Source organism: Mustela nivalis, assembly GCF_964662115.1.
Source record: "Mustela nivalis genome assembly, chromosome: 15".
Classification (NCBI taxonomy): Eukaryota; Metazoa; Chordata; class Mammalia; order Carnivora; family Mustelidae; genus Mustela; species Mustela nivalis.
The window spans coordinates 67291790-67307603 of NC_139034.1; the positions used below are offsets into that span (position 1 = coordinate 67291790).

The 15814-nt window shown below is 33.4% G+C and overlaps 1 pseudogene across 1 annotated transcript in view; it reads right to left on the bottom strand.

Moving 5' to 3' along the window:
* The window catches only part of LOC309849212 (small ribosomal subunit protein eS6 pseudogene), a 71648-nt pseudogene that overhangs the window by 7469 nt on the left and 48365 nt on the right, over positions 1–15814 (bottom strand). The window contains exon 2 of the transcript in view: positions 10265–11011. The product of the transcript in view is annotated as a small ribosomal subunit protein eS6 pseudogene (transcript). The remainder of the gene's footprint in view (positions 1–10264; positions 11012–15814) is intronic.

Sequence of the window (15814 nt, forward strand, 5' to 3'; positions counted from 1 at the left end):
AGGGAAGGAGAAAGTCTTCTTGATGGCTGGAGTTGTAATAATTTAGTAGATCCTTTTGGATATAGAGACTGATATCAGTCCTAGAGAGATGCTATTTTTAAATACATTTTTCTCTTCTTTTGTACCATTGTTTCCCTTCCTGAACTTTTCTAATCACATACTCATGCATTTTGCTGAATTTTTGTTTAGGAGCATATTTTGTGGTTTGAGAATTTTTGGATGACACAGGTAGTCTGAATCTGGAACACAAGTGCACTTGAGGCCCAGTTTGTGGTTACATATTCTTAGTCAAAAATTTGTTTCCTCCACCCAGCACCTGTTTTCTGGCAGGAAAATTTTTGCAATTCATTCTGTACGATGAATTTATATTTATTTCATCCTTATTTGAGGTTTGGACCTTTTTGGTCCATATTCATATGAAAGCTTTTATTTGACTCTGAACTTTGGTCAAGTTCCAGATTTTACCTCTTTTTTTCTCAATTCCATGTGACCTTCTAATAGAAACTTAAGTTCACTATTGTTTAACAGATGTTTCAAATGTAAGATCAAGGTCAAAGTAAGCATCACTTGGCATTCACAGCCCTATCTGTTTTTGACTTCTGAGCATATATACTATTTTTTTAAATGAGGTTTCTTTTTTCTCTGTCCTCAATCCATCTCTCACTTTCACCATATTTAGAAATTATATTTATGATAAAATTAAGTGCCATTCTGTAGGACATGGAAGTCTTGCTCTATTGTTAATATACTTTGTGGTAATCAATCCAGATTCTGACAAAAGATTCAGATAATAGTTACTCTTTTAATTTATTATTATACATATTCTAGAGGACATGCATGATAGGATGAAATAAGTACTAGCCAAATACTATTTAATTACATCCACTTTTTTTCTTCTGTATCATTCCCTCCATTACTGAAGTTAGTTGTATGCTCACTTTTATTTTCCTGTAGGTTGAATAAAACTACATGAATGCAGTTTTAAATATGTACCTGTTCACTGTTTTGAGAAATGCCATATTTAATGCTGGCTATGCTGGGGGAAAGCAACCCTAAAAATCGTAGCACTCTTATGAACTTGGATGGAATACCATAAAAGGCTAAATTTATCCTTCTACTAAGTTATATTTTCAATCTTTTTTGTTCATGGCCCTGAAGACCGTAATGTAATTAGTGTCAAAATTTTCAAACAAGGCTACTTGCTATTAACTAGCCAAAGGGTAGTAATTCCTATCAGTCAGTGGTTAAAATAACAATTGTTCTATTCAGCAACACTGATCTCAAGTTTTATACATCCTTAAGTTGTAGTAATGTAACAGACTTAAAAATCTACCTAGAGTATAATGCTTACACTAATACAAAAATGTCTTGGAAAATGAACATTTTCTTTGTGAAACACTACAATAGCCAAGATCTGGAAACAATCTAAGTGTCCATGGATGGATGACTGGATAAAGAAGATGTGTTATATATATATAAGGGAATACTATTCAATCATAAAAGAGAATGAAATCTTGCCATCTGCAAAACCATGGATTAATGTTGAGGGCATTATGCTGTGTGAAATAAATCAGGTAAAGAAAGACAAATACTGCCTGATTTCACTTATATGTGGAATCTAAACAAAGAAGCAAAACATAACCCAGACCAATACAGAGATTAAGTTGGTGGTTGACAGAGAGTAAGAGAGCTGGAGAGGGGAGCAAAATGGGTAAAGGAGATTAAGAGGTACAGAGTTCCAGTTGTAAGATAAATAAGTCATGGGAATATAATGTACAGTGATAAATTGTATTAATTTTAAAAAATGACAGTGATAAATATTCCCAAGACTTAACTGTGATGATCATTTCAAAATGTATACAAATATATACAAATGTGGAATCATTGTGTTGTATTGTTGTATACCCAAAACTAATATAATATTTTATCTCAATTATACCTCAATAAGAAAAAAAAAAAAAAAAAAACACCTCATTGAATGAAAAAAGAAAAAAAAAAAAAAACGCACCTTGGTTCTTTAGGATCAAAGGAGGTATAATAGAAGACATAATCTATGGTCTAAAAAAACCAAAATTTGCTTTTAGCATTTCCAGAAGAACCACATTTATCCTCTCCTTGGTTCTGCATTAGATTTTACAATAAATTTTATTATTTGCTTAATTCTATTATATTCCTGGTCTAATGCCATGATGAATTAAACTTTGTTCATTGATATTCTAGTGCTTTTCAAATATCTAATTACAATAAACACGCTGAATTTTGTTACATTTCATCTCTTTTCTCAGAGAGTGATTAAGAATGCAGATTAATAATATGAAAAGATAACATTGTTCTAGTAGGTCTGATGTATATTCTTTTTTTCTTTAAGAATTTATTTATTTATTTATTTATTTATTTATTTTAGGGAGACAGAGAGAGCGAGTGAGAGTATGAGAAGAGGGGAGGGTCAGAGGGAAAAGGAGAAGCAGACAGGAAGTCCCACTAGGGACTTAATCCCCAAACCAGACAGATGCCTAACTGACTGAATGAACCACCCAGGCCCTGCTTGATATGTATTCTTATTGTTACGTTTTTGGGTGGAACGTAGGGAATTGGCTAGATTTGGAGACAAAAATAAAAATAAAAAAGCCATAAAAAATTTGCTTTGACTAATGTCCCTGTACCTGGTACTTCCCATCCCCCACCATTCAAAGCTTGACTCCAATGGCTCATCATCTCATTGTCTATTAATGTGACCTCACCAGATTAACTATACTGTTTCAGTTTTGCTTTAATTTAGGACAATTAACCAACATTCTGTATGTTGTAAGCAGCTACGATGACCACATTATTTGTAAGAAACTGTCCCTCATGTACATTTGCATTTTACTGGATACTTTCAACCTGTCCTTGTCTATCCCAGTACACAGCTGTTCTCATCTATTCTGAGATCCATATCATTCCTTTTAAAAATTACTCTCCTCTTAGCTCCATGAATATGTAATTCTTTCTAATTACTCCAGTTTGTCAAGGACAAAAGTATTGTAAATGATTAATTAATATTTGATGTTTATTTTTCCAGTAAATGAATTTTCAAAGTTATTTTATTTCCAGATGGTAAAGGCAATAGCAAAAATGAATGAACAATATCAAATGAACTGCACATATATTTCTACTGTGTATGCTATGGAAGGCAATTTTGCCTTTTATGTATTTATATATTTCTTGATAACTGAGATTTTTATGTTGGAAAAAAGATAGTTACAATTTTATCACATGATATTAGCAATCAGTTTGTTAAAACTTCAAGTGGTTTGCCTCTCTAAATATCACCACCGGATTCATTGAAACCATTTCTAATATCCATTAGTTGGTATTTCCAGGTATTATTTTATTTCATAGATTTTATCTACTTAAAAGTAAAAGCATATAAGAATTTTCATTTCTAATCTGCACTATAATGAGGAAAACTGAGCATAAAGTACATTTTCATCCAGAATATATAGAGGTAAACTTCATTTTCTTAAAAATTTTTACATTTAAATTCAATTAGCCAACATATAGTACAACATTATTTTCAGATGTAGAGTTCAATAATTCATCAGTGCATGTAACACCCAGGGCTCATCACATCGTGTGTCCTCCTTAATATCTATCAACTGATTACCCCATCCTCCCTATTGACTCCCTCTCCAGCAACCTTCAGTTTGTTTCAATAGTTAATAGTCTCTCATAGTTTTTCTCCCTCTCTGAAGACTTCTCATTCATTTTCCCTCCCTTCCCCTGTGATCCTCTGCACTGTTTCTTATATTCCACACATAAGGAAAACCATACGGTAATCGTCTTTCTCTGACTGACTTATTTTGCTCAGCATAATACCCTCCAGTTCCATCCACATTGATGCAAATAGTAAGTATTCATCCTTTCTGATGGCTGAGTAATATATGTATATTACTCAGTACATACATATACATATTACTATTATATTATATATATATTTTATATATACTATATTTATATATATATATTTTATATATAGTATATATGCTATATATACTATATATGCTATATATACTATATATTATATATGTACTGAGTCATATATATATATGACTCAGTACATACATATACATATTACTCTATACATACATATATATATATATGGATATATATATATATATATATATATATACACACTGCTTCTTTATCCATTCATCTGTTGATGGATATTTCAGCTCTTTCCACTGTTTGCCTGTTATGGATAAGGCTGCTATAAACATTGGGGGTACAGGTGGTCCCTCAGACCAATACATATGTATCTTTGGGGTAAATACTTGGTAATGCAATTGCTGGGTGGTAGGGTAGTTCTATTTTTAACTTCTTGAGGAACCTCCGTACTATTTTCCAGAATGGCTGCACTAGCTTCATTCCCACCAACAGTATAAGAGGATTCCCCACTTTCTGCATCCTCGCTGACATTTTTGTTTCCTGACTTGTTAATATTACCCATTCTGACTGGTGTGAGGTGGTTTCTCATTGTGGCTTTGATTTGCATTTCCGATGCCAAGTGACATTGAACATTTTTCCATGTGTCTATTGGCCATTTGTATGCCTTCTTTGAAATGTCTGTTTATGTCTTCTGTCTATTTCTTCACTGGATTGTTTGTTTCTTGGGTGTTGAGTTTGTTAAGCTTTCTACAGATCTTGGATACTAGCCCTTTTTCTGATATGTCATTTACAAATATCTTCTCCTAGTCTATAGGTTGCCTTTTAGTTTTGTTGACTGTTTGCTTTACTTGCAGAAGCTTTTTATCTTGATGAAGTCCCAATAGTTCATTTTTACTTTTGTTTCCCTTTCCTTTGGAGACCTGTCTTGCAAGAAGTTGCTGTGGCCAGCCAACATAGAAGAGATTGCTTCCTGTGTTCTCCTCAAGGATTTTGATGGATTCCTTGCTCACATTCAGTTCTTTCATCCATTTTGAGTTTATCTTTGTGTATGGTGTAAGAAAATGGCCCAGTTTCATTCTTACACACGTGTCTGTTCAATTTTCCCAACAACATTTATTGAAAAGGCTGTCCTTTTTCCATTGGATAGTTTTCCAGCTTTGTTGAAGATTAGTTGACCATAATGTTGAGGGTCCATTTCTGGGTTCTCTGTCCTCTTCCATTGATGTACGTGTCTGTTTTTGTATCAGTACCATACTGTTTTGATGATTACAGCTTTGTAATATAACTTGAAGCCTGGAATTGGGATTCCTCCAGCTTTGGTTTCTTTATAACAGTCCTTTCTGGTTCCATACGAACTTCAGGATTATTCCTTCCAGCTCTGTGAAAGATGTTGATTGTGTTTTTATAAGGATTACATTGAATGTATAGATTGCTTTGGGTAGCATAGGCATTTCAACAATATTTATTATTCCAATCCTGAGCATGGAAGGTTTTTCCATTTCTTTGTGTCTTCTTCAATTTCCTTCATAAGTGTTCTGTAGTTTTCAGATTACAGATCTTTTACCTTTTTGATTAGGTTGATTCTTAAGTATATGGTTTGGGGGCATTGTAAATGGGATTGATTCCTTACTTTTTCTTTCTTCTGTCTCATTTTTAGTGTATAGAAATGTAGCTCATTTCTGGGCATTGATTTTAGATCCCACCATGTTGCTGAATTCCTGTATGAGTTCTAGAAATTTTGGGCTGGAGTCTTTTGAGTTTTCCACATAAAGTATCATGTCATCTGTGAGGAGTGAGAGTTTGACTTCTTCTTTGCCAGTTTGACTGCCTTTTAATTATTTGTATTGTCTGATTGCTGAGGTTAAGACTCCTAATCCTATGTTGAACAATAATGGTGAGGGGGGCATCCCTGTCATGTTTCCTGACAGAGGTAAACTTTATAAACAAGTATCACATTTATTCCTGAGAAACAGAAGAATGGATTTTCCAAAGAGATAGCTTTTTCCAATCCTAATTACTTACATATCAACACCATCAAAAAGTTGAGAGCAAACACAAACACATGGACACACACAAACACACACACACACACACACACACACACACTCACAGAGAAATATAGAATTCTACGTTCTTCTCAGAAATGAGTAAGCCTGAAGTAAGCGTCTGATTCACAATGTACTTGATAATAGTGTTTCTATAAAGGGAATAGGTTATTTTTAAGCATGGATGCTCCTCTAGATGACATGAAAAAAAATTCAAAATGAAATTTTCTGAAATATAGTATGGGTACTCCTTTTATTTAAATGTGGTTATATACTCAACTAATTTTTATATGTTTCACTGAGCAATGTATTCTATAATAAAATTACAATATGAAAACCCTTGCTTTTTAGGAATAATGTAGCTAAATCTATTTAATCATTGTTTTGATTATTGAATATGAGAATTATTATAAAGTGCCTTAAAGGAATACATTATAAAATACATGTTGGGTGTATTCTCCACATGTGAAATTAATTATTGAAAAAATAAGACACCACCCCCAGAGTAGGGAGCAAGCATTATATTTCATGTGATTTCTTTTAAACTTAAGCTTTGGGTGCCTGGGTGACTCGATTGAGTGTCTAACTTGGTTTTGGCTTGTGTCATGATCTCATGAGTGGTGGGACTGAGAGCCATGTTGGGCTCTGGGCTTAGCTGAGAGTCTGTTTGAAGATTGTCTCCCTCTATACTTCATGCACACTCTCTCTCTCTCAAATAAAGAAATAAGTCTTTTAAAAAATAAATGAATTTCAGTCTTTTTTAATTATTTGCAATGTTAAACAATATTCTCTGATTTCTACTTTTTAAAACCTTTCTAGCTTTAGTGAGATATAATTGACACAGGACTTGATTTTTTTGAATGGGGAGTATATTAGCAATGCAATATATTGAAAATTAAACATACTGTCTAATTTATTTTATGATCTTTTTACATTTTGAAAGGCTTACTGGAATTATTTATCATTTTTAAGTGACTTTGGGGATGTTTAACAATAACACTTTCCCCTTTGTCCGACCAGTTCAGATGGGATCTTTCGGAACTCTTTATCCTAAGTACCTGGTAGAGTTACTTGTGGTAAACTTCATGTATGTACAGGGACCCCTAAGACTATACCTCCAGGAGTTTCTCATTTTCAATTTAATCCACACCCATCTTTCATAATATTTGTAAAATTATAATTTATATGTTCCTAACATTTTATAGTCCTAGGAAATTTTGTTCCAAGTAAGCAAAATCTCAGTTGTATTTTTCTGGATATGTATGGCTCTCCAAATGTTGGGATGACAGTTTCCCTTTCACCCCAGATCCCTGAGGTTAACAAGAGAAATTACTGACTTTCAACCACAAAATAACACTTTATCACCGATAGTGGCTGATTGACTCATTGGGTATTTACTATACAAATATGTCATTTCTGGGGAAACAAGATTCCCAGGAAATAAAAAGAAAGTTTTCCAGAAAATCAAGGTACAATATATGTGTGTCATATCACTATTTAGGTAGATTTTAAGGTTGGTGTAAGAATGTTAAAAAGTATGCCCTGAGGTAAGAGTTATGTTACAAAGAAGAAAAGTGGATAAATAATAAATCTCAGAAAATGAGAAAAAGTCATTAAAAATACTAATGACTAGGATGATTTTTAGATTACTATCATGGAAAAATACAATAATCTTATTTTTCAAATATGTATGAGTTAACTAATTTTGGTTTTCAGATATTTTTGTTTTCATAGAAGATGAATACTTAAAAAGTCTTCCCTTTATCATCATATGAACTAAATTTAGTTATGTCTAAATTGTTTGAATCTATTAATGCTAATATTTATAAATAAAATTTATAATTTCTAAATTGACAAATCAAATGTAACAACTTTTTAAAAGTTGTTTAAGTATTCTTATATACTGTTACCTGGGCATTAAATATATTCTGTCTTCCTTATTCCCAGGAGCTTAACCTATGTATTGTTATCCAAATATTTTCAGTTAATTACCCACATGTAACACATGAACTGGACTAGTTGAATCAGAGCACCTTCATTCCCTAATGACATGTTAACATGAGTATTAAATCTGGCCATTCAGAGACAACCACAGGACTTTTACTTGGAATTATGTTTCACATACAATTTCCAAGCTGATGGTGAATATGGCTGGATATTTGATGGGTATTCAAATTTATCCTGAGAACTTTAAAGGTACGAAAAAGTGAAATTACAGAAAACAGATCAAAGAAATGGAAAGGGTCTGGGACTGGAGTGGCATTACTGATCACTTTTGATCTTCTGAACACACAGATACATTGACCAAAAAATTGTCCATAATTTCTATGCATATTAAGTCAGTTTGAATTGAATGTCTTGCTATAAAACATATCTGTCAAAGATGACTATTTCAACAAAGATAAAATTATGATTTGCCTCCTACAGATCTGAAATGAACATGTATTAAAAGTTTTCTTTTTAGCTCATTATAAAAGATGAAATGAAGCAGGTGTTTACATAAAATTTAAAGAATGCAAAAAGAAGACACAATTATGGACCAAGCATAGTAAACTAAACTTGCTAATGTTTGCTAAACTTTTTTTTTTTTTTTTTTCCCTCTGTGGGGATGGAGTGTGAATCCCTTCACAGGACAGAATTATTTGCATCTGCATTGCCATTAATTTTCCACAGAATACCTAGTTTAATATAGCGCAAACCAACGAAAGTCTAGAAGCTGGTAAGCCAGAAAAGTATGTGGCCATTATAAACAGTGAAAGATTTTCCACTGCAGATATTGTAGGGTAAATGAAAACTACTTCTCCTTTTATAACTTCATAGAAGACTTCCTCTTTCTCCATCCTCTTGAAGGGTTTCCTTATAGACATAGTGAATCTGACTGCATATAGAAATACATCTCATTAAAGATTAAGCCCAGTCTCCAGTTTTTACAACCTCTATTTATCTCCAAGTTTTCAGACTAGATTAACATTTAGATATGTAAAAATGCTCCACCAGAATTAGCTCTGAGGAGTCTCTAAGGAGATGTACCAGAGACTATCAGGAGGCCTTTGTCTCTTGAGAAGATAAAAGAAATTTCATTGTTCTTTCTTCTGCTTTATTGTTTAAATTTGCGTGATTGTCTTTTGTATATGAATGCAAATATGAACGCTAACTGAGTAATTAACTGTTTCTTTATTTCTCTTCTTTGTTGGTACAGAAGTGTTTTTTGCTAGCAGAAATGATTTATCTAACAACACACAGAAATAATTTTTGCTTATTCCATATTTACCTACATATCTTAGTGGATACATATGCTATAGGGATTATAATTTTTGGATGTCTTTAAAAAAAGAGAGAGGTGATGATGGATCAATTTTTACCCAATTTTTATTTTGATGTAGTTCTTTAAAAATTAATTTACTCTTTTGTTATTTATTAGTTACGATGTTCTTATTTTGATTTAATTTTATTGTTATATATATGAGAAAACAATCCCTTGATCTGAGATACTCAAAAACATTAATCTAGAATATACATTTACTAAAATATCATATGTTCTATTTCCCATATATACATACAAATATAGCTTTTTTGTTGCAACTTACATCAAATTTTGTTGTGTTCTTCCTCAGTCATTTGAAAGAGACCACATTATTTTAAATTCCATTTCTATCTACTTAAAAAGTTGATTCCTTGATGTTCACTTATTGAATTTTCAGAGTTAAAGTTGAAAACTTGTTTTATTTCATCCTTTACACAAGTTTATTATATTTTATTTTCCATCTGTCCTGAAATTTTAGAGCTAAATTTTTATAGTCTTTATGGATTTATTCTTGTTATACTATTTCTGTCAAGAATATTTACTCATGCACATATTTATTAAATAAGATTTACATAAAATATTCAACCTTTTGCTTTAGAATTAATTCAGTGCTCTTTGCATGTCACTGTATTCTAAGACTTTGCTATTCTTAAGTTTTTTTTTTGTTTTGTTTTTGTTTTTTTTTTTTAATGTCTGATCTATTTGCTACTCTTAGAAAATCCAATTTTGGGGGCACCTGAGCTGCTCAGTCAATGAAGTGTCTGCCTTCGGCTTAGGTCATTATCCCAGGATCCTGGGATCCAGCCCCGCCTCAGGCTCCCTGCTTATTGGGGAGTCTGCTTCTCCTTCTCCCTCTGCGTGTCATTCTCCCTGTTTGTGCTCTCTCTCTCTCTCACTCCATCAAATAAATAAATAAAATCGTAAAAAAAAAAAGAGAGCAAGGATCTCATATTTGACTGGACTCAGACTTATAGGTAAAAACTCAGACAGTCTCTGTCTCTTGGTGATTTGTTTCTGGCATTTTTCTTTGGCCTCCGTCATTCTCTTGGCCAGAGGTTTAGCATATTCTGCACTCTTTTCCTTATTTTTCTTAGTATGCTGTTTCTTCAGAGTGATATGCTGACATTTGTGTTGGAGGACAGGTGAAGTAACATGATGCTGAATCTTGGGCCCTTTGGTGCTAGCTTTCTTACCTTCTTTGTTTAGGGATTTTTCTCACAACATACAGGCAGTTGTCATCTTCTTTAGAAAGTTTGAAAATTTTGTGAATTCAGCTAGCTCTTTTGGATCCCAGGCAATGAGGCACAGTAGTATCAGTGAGTCCAGGTATATACTTCTCTCTCTCTCTCTTTTTTTTTTTTTTAACAATGATCAAGTTGAGAACACTGAGATTGGGATCCACTATGCAGTCTCATACAAATTTGGGCTCACTTTCACCAGTCCTCCCTGGTCTATAGCAGGGATACCCCTGACTCAGGAACAAGTGGACATGGTCACGGGTTAAGACACTCTGTTTCATGAGGAAGTCTTGCTTGTTGTTGCCACCACTGATTCGGACCACACAACCCTTCCTTTCTTCACCCAGAACATCAGCAGCAACTTCTGTGCCATACACTTCTCATAAAAACTGTGAAGTTTGGATTTATCATTCACTTCACTGAATTTCTCCAGAAATTCAGAGGCTGAGAAAGAGATGCTGAGCTTTATCCTAAAGGAGTCTATCACTTCTGAAGTGCTGTAAAAAGAGTTTTAGTTCTTAATTTTACTTCATCATACGTGGTATTGAATTAAAAAATATGTCAAGGGTTCAAAATCTATTTTATGTTTCCTTTTTCTTTTTTTTGGCCTGGAATATGGTAAATCCTATGAATCTACATTAATTGTTTTTTTTTTCTTTTTTTCAAACCAGAAAATAATTATTTTCATTAGAGTAATAGTATAAATACTTAAATGTATAATAATAAAATACAACTAGAAAGGTTTATAATGAAAAATAGCAGGCATTCCTTGTGCTTTTCAATTTTTGCTCTGCAGGTGAAGCAGTGTGTGATTCTTTTTATATTCCATGTGATTTTTGTTTCTTCTATATTTTCAATATCGTGTTTAGATGGCTATTCCTTGTATTTTGAATTCTCAACCATACTGACTTTTTTTTTTTAAGATTTTATTTATTTATTTTGGCAGAGAGAGAGATAACAAGTAGATAGAGAGTCGGGCAGAGGCAGAGGGGGAAGCAGGCTCCCTGCTGAGCAGAGAGCCTGATGAGGGACTCGATCCTAGGGCCCTGAGGTCATGACCTGAGCCGAAGGCAGAGACTTCAATCCACTGAACCATCCAGGCACCCCTCAACCATATTGACTTAAAACAATGAATGATAAGTAGTATCCCTCATAAACCACCCAGTATTGTTTCTCACATATTTACAACTTCCTTATATTTAATTATAATTAAATTAAATTAATATTTAATTAATATTTTCATGTACTAATTACCAATTCATCAAAATACCCAATATGCAGTGTGTTTAATATAGTTAAAATCATCTATAAACTACTTGATTTCCTTAAAAATATCTTTCCTACATCTTTCCATCTTCTTTTTTTGTTTTATTTAAATATTTACTTATTTGACAGAGAGAGACACACAGTGAGAGAAGGAACACAAGCATGAGGAGTGGGAGAGGGAGAAGCAGGCTTTTCACTCAGCAGGGAGCCTGATGCGGGGCTGGATCCCAGGACTCTGGGATCATGACCTGAGCCAAAGGCAGACACTTAATGACTGAGACACCCAGGCACCCTATTTTTTTTTTTTAAGATTTTATTTTATTTACTTATTTGAGAGAGAGAAAGACAGCATGAAAACAGGGAGAGGGGGAGGCGCAAGCAGACTCCATGCTGAGCATGAAGCCTGACTAGGGGTTAGATTCCACAATGTTGAGATCATAACCTAAGCTGAAATCAAGGTTCGGATACTAACCAACTGGGATTTTCGATTTGCTAGTTTTGTTGATTTGCTATGTAACCATGTCCTTGCCCTAATACTTTAGAGAAAGCTGTATAACTTTAGCTAAAACAGTAATTCTCAGCCTTAGTTATTTGACTCTTAAGACATAATGTGAGTTGATTTCCCCTCTTTGAGAATCATGTGAGCCTGAACTTTCCAATTGTTCTATTGTCATTACTGCTTTTAATATCTCAGTAATGAAACATTTCCAACTCATTAACATTTGTAACTTAGTGGCTTTTTGAGTTAAGCCATCTGGTATTTTCATATTTTACTTAACCAACTTCATATATTGAGATTACCTCTAGAATGGTTTATCCTCTTATTATGTTTTTTTATCTTCATTTCCAGTAGTATTAGACAGTACCATTAAAAACGTTTATTTTTCTTTCAACTCACTCCAGTGTTAAAAGAAATGCCCTAATATAAGCAATCTTTTAGTGAATTCTAGTAAATAAAATGAGTACAGGTGATTCAAGAATCAATTTGTCACTGTGTCCCACCTTTAGGAGTATTTGGTGCACATGTGTGCTTGAATTTTGCTTTGGAAAAACAAATGTTTTTGCAGTGTTGGTGTGAAGGATGTTTCTAGAAGTACCAGACACTGTAAGTGCCCTGCCAACATCTCTGGATCTTGCTATTTTTTTTTTTTTTTCTTCATGTGTACCAGTCAGAATCTAAATTCTAGGACCTACAAATCTTTGTCTGAGGTTTGGTCTGGCCACCCAAGTCTTGCTGTTTATAGAGAAGTCTGGAAGTATAATGGGTTTAACCAATTATTGACAAAATTTGGGGGGTAAACAATCTAGCTTCTTCTTTCTCAGAGACCATTACAATTAGAACTCTCATCTGCGTTTAATTAGGATGGTACTCAGGTAGGAAGAAATACACTGGGACGCCTGGGTGGCTCAGTCAGTTGAGCCGCCTTCAGCTCAGGTCATGATCCCGGGGTCCTGGGATTGAGTCCCACATTGGGCTCCTTGTCCAGCAGGGAGCCTGCTTCTCTCCCTCTGCCTGCCACTCTGCCTGCTTGTGCTCTCTCTGACAAATAAATAAAATCTTAAAAAGAAAAAAGAAAAAGAAAAAAAAAGGAAATGCACTGGCCAGTGTAATATTTTTGGAATTTTCCAAAAATAAAGAATATTTGAAAATTCTCATAGACAGCTGATTTTTCTTTACTATCATTAACAAACTTAAAAATAAAATAACGTACATTGTCAGATCAGTCAAATGCCAAACCAAGGAATAGTGTGAAAGTTAAATAGATTTTATATAAACATTGAAAGTTCCCCTCTCCTTCAGTGACTAGAGTTAACTATGATTTAAAAAAAAAAAAAATTCGACTGAGGATCTCATGATTGAGTATCTAAATTGCTGCAATGGTTGAATTCACAGCCCTGCAAGTCCCTATAGAGTCAGTCCCTAATAAGGAAGGAGTGCCTTTCTGCCACATGGAATGCTGACATGTGCGTGAATGTGCTAGATATCTTTAATTCCCAGATTCCCCTGAAACCTCTGGGTAAGCAAAAGTTGCAAAAGAATAGTTACCTTTGTCCAGAGACTATATATGGGTCTTTCCTCAGTTTAGATAACTTTCTAGATGATGTTTATTTTATCAAGAATTGTGAAATGTCTGACATTTCTCCTATTTGCCAGCTAATATGTCAGTATACCACAGTCTTATGGATTCTAGTAAAAAACAAAACAAAACAACAACAACAACAACAAAAAAAAAAAAAACAAAAAACAAAAAACACAACATTCCTGTATCAGAGACAAAAGTTTGTATTACTCAAACCATACTAAGTATGAATGGATTTCCCGCTTTCTCTCAGTAAAACAAAAAGAATACTCTGCCTGTATACTTCAGAATGTTTAGTTTTCTACTCTACTGTCAGAGCCCTGAGAAGATTGTTTTTCTTGGCTCTTTATAATGGGAAGCTAATGGAATTCCTGGAGCTAAAATCTATAATAGTTCGTGTGTATGAAGTGGTGCTATGGTGTCAGTCCCTTGGAGTTTTTCATGTTAGCCACACTCAGCCTCCAACAATTCATGAGAGTTCTGATTGAAGGTTCTTAACAGTTGATAGCTCCAGAAGCTTCTCTGTTGTAGGTAAGCAGCTCATAGCTATAATTCTTTTCATTCATATATCCTTGATTTTCTGATAGTTCCAAGAAAAAGAAATCAAGATTCTTTTTTCTTCAACTTTCTCAGTTTTTTTTTTCTTTCTTGTTTTGAGAAAATGAGTGACAAATTCCAAGCTCTAACATGTCAGCACTGAAACCAGTACTATTTATTTATGACTTGCCTGAACTTCAGCAACAACTTGCTAACTAGACTGTTTTTACTCTTCCTGTCTACCCTGATTTTGCAACACAGAATCTAGAATTGGCTTTCAGAATCATAAATTTCCAATGGATTTTCATCATACCTATAACAAATATAAAATCCTATCTGCAGTCCTCAAGACCTGCATGACCAGGTGTCTTCATACCCTACTTGTCTCGCCATTCACCAAAATATTGCTTTGCTGTGTTGAACAAGCCAAACTTGTTCCAAATTCTGGACTATTATACTTTCTGTTTTCTCTACCTTGAATTCTGATCAGGTAACTCGGGCCCTCATTTCATTTGGGTTTCTCGAAAGTTGTCTCCATCACCATAGTCTTGCTATCAGTTCTACCTAAAATCAATACCCAAATAAACACACTGCATCATTTACTGTTTTCTTTTTCTTCATGATATTAACACTTTCAGAAATTAGATGATATAATGAAGTATCTTTGTATTAAGCCCTATGAGAGTAGGGAACTTTTCTTTCTTGTTCACTACTTATTGCAAACGTGGCATCTAAAGTATGTATGACATGGTAGGTGATCAATAGTATTGATTTTATGAATGAATAAATCTCTGACATCCAGAGTAGTGTGCTTTAAAATGTTGGTCAATGAAATTGATGGGAACATAAGATAAGTAAAAGGCCTTTATATGTGAAATATTCTGAGTTTTGTAAGATTAATAGTTTTGTAAATTATTCATCATTCCCTTGGTGTCTCTGTTGCTTATTATAGGATTTGGATTTCTACAGTGATTTCAGAGGTTTTAACTAAAATGGGATTGTAAAAATACATGATAACACAGATGAATTAAATAAATACAAAGTATCATACTACTTTGAGGCAGGGTTTTTACTGTTACTTTTCTATCTGCTTCTGTGGGTTATTGAATTAGTAAAGCATTCTAAGATTATGCAACTTAAATTGGCCTTGTCTTTCTGTTAGCCCACAAATATTAGGTAATATATTTTAAAATTCCACCATCACATTCAATGAAGAATGTATGGTGGTCACATTTAAAAATTGTATAATAAACTATTTGTTTTATAGATATGTCTTGCATAATCAGAACTCTGAAGGGAGAATTTCAAATGTTGAAATACTGGATGTGGAAATTATACTATAAATTTTTGCAATTGTTCAAATTTTTATTTCTTTACACCCATAAATTCACAGTTTGTCAGTGAATTTGATTATTT